We start from the raw sequence: 5972 nt of genomic DNA on the forward strand, positions 1-5972 counted from the left end.
TAGGCGGAGCCAGCTGTCACTCACGCAGCTGGGCGGATCTCGACATCGATGTCGGGATCCGCTCCGGCGTCTCAGTATACCGCGAGCTGCAGCTCCCTATATACTGAGCTTAGGGTGACGGGAGGACGCTAGTTTGTGTCCTCCCGTTACCCGGAGGAGAACTATGGGGGAAAAGCCCCGACCTCATAGTTCTCCTTTAAAATATGTAAAATATGATAGTGTAACAGAGCGGCCCCCCAACCGCTAAATGTAGAGAGAGGGAAAGGAACATTGGACCAGCGGTGACACAAAATCCTTTCCAAAAATACTCAACTCCACATGTTCCCGAAATCATTCTATTAGAAAGGACTTTGTATCACTGCTGGCTTAATGTTCCCGCCATTTGTCTTCTTGTGATTGCTATACGCGGATATATGATCAGCTGTGTCCAATCATCTGCTACCCTGTTTCCCCGAAAATAAGACCTGGTACTATTTGTGGGAATTGCTAAAATATAAGACCTACCCTGAAAATAAGACCTAGCTGTGACCATTCCCGGGGCCGGTGGGGGCATAAGGGGGGAACTTGAAGAGCAGCGGGAGAGAATCAGCGGTGCCAACGAAGCCGGCGCTAGAGGAAGCGAGGCGACACCGGAGGGAGCAGAGCCGCATAAGCCGACGCCTCCTCTATAGCCCCGCCTCCTGTCACAGGCGGAGTCATACCAAATGCACTCCGCCTGCGAGGAAACCATAGTGAAAGTGCCTTCGCTCACTCCGGTTACCAAATTGCTCTTGGAAAGGTACGGCACCGCTGATTGCCCTGATCACCATATTTTTGTACATGAATAATTGTGGATTGTACATTAAAAAAAATAAGACCCAGTGTGTGTTTTTTGAGCACAAAAAAATACAAGACAGTGTCTTATTTTCGGGGAAACACGGTATGTACTGAGAGCATGAGTCCAGCTCACCTGAGAAGTCGTCTTCTTCAGTATTCGGGAACCTCTCCAGGCGTCTCTGTGATCTGGGCGTGTAGTGTGATCTCTCCTCCCTAAGGGCCTGTTCACATGAGATCAGGTCCTGATCAGCAGACGTGGAGCTGCTGATGCCGTGCGTTTTTGACGCATTTTCGGTCCAGATGCTGACAGTTTTTGTTTTTTTTCAAGCCGTGGGGCTGTCAGTATGCAGATCCTTCCTCTGAGGTCACTTCCGCCCTCTCGGAACATCTACTTCCCTTTGTGTATGTCAAGCTGGTGATCAGACATGTATCACATGTTTGCAGGCATGTTGATGGCGCCGGCTACAGCAATGTGCAGAGAACGAGCCCGCGGGAGACGACGTGATTGGGTACACGCGATCCTGAGGCTCCGGGACTCCCAGGGTCAGTTCTGGAGTTTGTATGAGGATTTGCGAGGTCACCCGGATACATTTGTTTCCTTTACTCCGATGTCCATGGCAAGGTAACGGGCATGTTCCAAATGTTTGCAGTTCATGTTGTTACCTCTACCCCAACCTGTCCGTCTATCTCCCACCCTGACTGCCTCTGACATCATAATAAGTGGAGCAAGAATATTTTTTATTTGCTTAGCTGCATTGCGTTCCGTTTTCGTTGTTTTTGCCGCGTTCGTGCGTTTCCTGACCGGACAAAATGTGACACGCAGTATTTTTTCTGTCGTAACCTGAACGGACTGCGCACGTGAGGACCGTAGCCCATAAAACGCACAGGGAGACATTGGGAGGCATTTTTAGTGCAGGAGCGTAGGGATCAGGTCAGCACACAAAACGGACGTCGTGTGAACAGTCAATGAAGATAAGATGGCGCGGCACCATTCCGGTCGCTCTCCTCCTCTCAGAGGCGAACAACAATTACTGCAGATCAGAAGTCTGAGGAAAATCTTCCACCCCGGAGAGGACAAAGTATGTGAATCCTTCGAGATTCCACTTCCTGGAGGAATAAGAATCTCACTCACCGAATACAAACGTTTCACATCATCTAATTTCTCCTAAACATCCGAGATGGAGAAAGTATGTGAACCTTGAACAGTCGGCACTCGGCGCCCCGAGAGAACCGGCACATAATATATTGTACAGGAATCTGGTCGTGGATTTTATTGTCTCTATTTCTTTGTATCTTTCAGAATAGGAATGTCATTGTGACACATTGTATAAGCTGCGGACTGATTCCTCCAGATTCACTGTACAGAACCTACAACACAGGAAAGCCATAAACTGACCTCTGATATCACATGTACATCCGCCGGACTCTCTTCTCCTCCGTCCAGCATGGTGGCTGCATGAAAAGGAGTCACATTCTAAACTGGAAAAAAAATGTAAATGTTAAAATGACAACATATGTGTCCTGATGGTCCTTATAGGGAACCTGTGTCCAGACTACAGACATTCAAATATATACATTTTCTTATATCTGACCTCCGTCCTTCCCTTCAGTCTCCTATCTGACCTCCGTCCTTCCCTTCAGTCTTCTATCTGACCTCCGTCCTTCCCCTCAGTCTCCTATCTGACCTCTGTCCTCCCCTTCAGTCTTCTATCTGACCTGCGTCCTTCCCTTCAGTCTTCTATCTGACCTGCGTCCTTCCCTTCTGTCCAAAGCCAGGACATCCCCAACCCTCGCCACCTGCGCCCAACCTCTGAAACTTCCGACCACCATGACCGGCACCTTGCCCCAGGACTCCTGGTCTCTTTGCTTGTAGTACATGTAGTCCTTTATGTGGATCCGGCCTGAAGGTGACAACATGGCTGAATATTCTTCCCTTCACAGGCTGATACAAAGTGACCGTGTGGCACAGGATGTGTGAGATCTCATCGAGATGCCAACTTTTATCTCTTAATGATGGTAATGGAACAAGATGACCTCTCAGTGCCAGGTGTCAGCACTCTGTGTGGTGTCAGGGGAGACATTGTATGACTTTTCTATGTAATGTAGTAGGCTGGGGAAACTAACGATTAATTCCTCGATTAATCGTTAAACATTTTGATCAATTAAAATTCCTTTGATCGAAAATGAAAAGACTCCCCTCTGCGCCGGCTTCCAGGAGTCCTGTCGGAGATCCGTGACGTCACCGGACTCCTCCCCCTTCCCTTCGTTAGCCGACGGAGCCACTTGGACCGGTGAGTTTGCCCAAGAAGCACCAAGCTTCTGTCTTATCTTAAACTTATATATATGCACTATGTGGCTCTCCATTAACCCCCCTCCCCCCCCTCCCCCCATCTCGCTCCCAGAAATGTGCACATTGAAATGTACTGATATTATGTTGCAATCAGGTCCTTACATGAAATGGAATGGACGGGTGCTGCTACTTCAAATATTAAGCTAATACTTATGTTTAAATCACCCTTAGGGCTTTGCTGTTTTACTATACTATGTAAATACATTTGTAATCCAGCACGTTATTATTCTGCGTTGCCCCACTCAAGCGGCGGCCATATTGAGTGGGGCACCTGAGATAAATAACGTGCTGGATGAGTGTGATCCTAGTTCATTTTATGACTTTATTGCTGTGCTGTATGTGTATAGGGCATTGCTGTGCTGTATGTGTATAGGTCATTGCTGTGCTGTATGTGTATAGGTCATTGCTGTGCTGTATGTGTATAGGTCATTGCTGTGCTGTATGTGTATAGGTCGATGTAGTTGGATCTGTATGTGCGTTAAATCATTAATCGAACACGAAAATTTTAATCATTACCAGCCCTATAATGTAGACTTACCGAGCTCAGCTAACCGGTTTAACAGAAGCATAAAGGTAAATGGGACTCCATGTTTTCTCTCCACTCAGGCGTTTCTGCAATCCATATGGCCACCACACGAGCACTGCGGGAGCTTCCAAGAAAAGTTTGGTAGTGCTGAGGGAACATTGTGGTGATATTTGCAGTCTTCCAGGAGCCCATCTGTAATTCCCATTGTGTGTCATCTGTAAAGCACATAGCGTGTTGACTCCCAGCAGCTCATGGAATTCAGCCAACATGCAACATCAACTTCTTGTGAATCACTCGTATGTGTCTGAATGTACCCTGAAAAACAGCCGCATTCTCTACCAGCCTTCCATCGCAGCTTCTCCAGGTGTATTTCACAAGATTACATCTTCTCAGGCTCTTTGTGTCATGCTTCCAAAAAACACGTGTGGCCCACCATGCCACATGCTCCCCCTCCCCCTCTCCCCCCGCTACATTACAACTCTCAAACCAAAAATAAATCAGTGCTTATTCTCTTCATTCTGAACCTCTTGCTGGCGGTGCTACTCCGATACAACGTTTCCAATAAAGTGCCTGGAAATCTATATCCCCTGCGCTCTGCACATTATGTACTCCTGATCCCTGCGCATTATGTACTCCTGTCCCCTGCGCATTATGTACTCCTGACCCCTGCACATTATGTACTCCTGACCCCTGCGCATTATGTACTCCTGACCCCTGCGCATTATGTACTCCTGTCCCATGCGCTCAGCACATTATGTACTCCTGTCCCCTGCACATTATGTACTCCTGACCCCTGCGCATTATGTACTCCTGACCCCTGCGCATTATGTACTCCTGACCCCTGCGCATTATGTACTCCTGACCCCTGCGCATTATGTACTCCTGACCCCTGCGCATTATGTACTCCTGACCCCTGCGCATTATGTACTCCTGACCCCTGCGCATTATGTACTCCTGACCCCTGCGCATTATGTACTCCTGACCCCTGCGCATTATGTACTCCTGACCCCTGCGCATTATGTACTCCTGACCCCTGCGCATTATGTACTCCTGACCCCTGCGCATTATGTACTCCTGACCCCTGCGCATTATGTACTCCTGACCCCTGCGCATTATGTACTCCTGACCCCTGCGCATTATGTACTCCTGACCCCTGCGCATTATGTACTCCTGACCCCTGCGCATTATGTACTCCTGACCCCTGCGCATTATGTACTCCTGACCCCTGCGCATTATGTACTCCTGACCCCTGCGCATTATGTACTCCTGACCCCTGCGCATTATGTACTCCTGACCCCTGCGCATTATGTACTCCTGACCCCTGCGCATTATGTACTCCTGACCCCTGCGCATTATGTACTCCTGACCCCTGCGCATTATGTACTCCTGACCCCTGCGCATTATGTACTCCTGACCCCTGCGCATTATGTACTCCTGACCCCTGCGCATTATGTACTCCTGACCCCTGCGCATTATGTACTCCTGACCCCTGCGCATTATGTACTCCTGACCCCTGCGCATTATGTACTCCTGACCCCTGCGCATTATGTACTCCTGACCCCTGCGCATTATGTACTCCTGACCCCTGCGCATTATGTACTCCTGACCCCTGCGCATTATGTACTCCTGACCCCTGCGCATTATGTACTCCTGACCCCTGCGCATTATGTACTCCTGTCCCCTGAGCTCTGCACATTATGTACTCCTGTCCCCTGTGCTCTGTGCATTTTGTACTCCTGTCCCCTGTGCTCTGTGCATTATGTACTCCTGTCCCCTGCAATCTGCACTTCATGTACTCCTGTCCCCTGCACTCTGCGCTTTATGTACTTCTGTCCCCTGCGCTCTGCACATTATGTGTCATTCTCGGTATCTGTTCTCACTCTGTATGTATGGACTGTGCACAGTAGCACTTCTCTTCTCCTGTATGCCGGGTGTCATCTCAGTATCTGTTCGTAGTCTTCGGGTGGTGGAAGACAGTATAATGTCCATCCAGGACTTGGTGAAGAGCAATGAATTTGTCCCCTAATAAGATCAGATCCAGGAAATGAAGAGTCGAATGGAATACATTGTGTATTGTATATTGTACATTGTTTCGATTTGTCCTCTGATACGTTCAGCTCGGAGTATCAGCCAGGAAATGAGATTGTCGTATTGTATGTTCTTGGTGGATATTGGGGATAGTTAAGGACAAGTGATGGCAGAGAGAGGAGCAGAAGAAGACGATCAGATTTCTATGAAATAAGGAGAAAATGGTAAATGATTTACAGAAAGAAACCTCCA

The sequence above is a fragment of the Nanorana parkeri genome, unplaced genomic scaffold, assembly GCF_000935625.1.
Source record: "Nanorana parkeri isolate BGI_ZX_2015 unplaced genomic scaffold, ASM93562v1 scaffold1009, whole genome shotgun sequence".
Lineage (NCBI taxonomy): Eukaryota > Metazoa > Chordata > Amphibia > Anura > Dicroglossidae > Nanorana > Nanorana parkeri.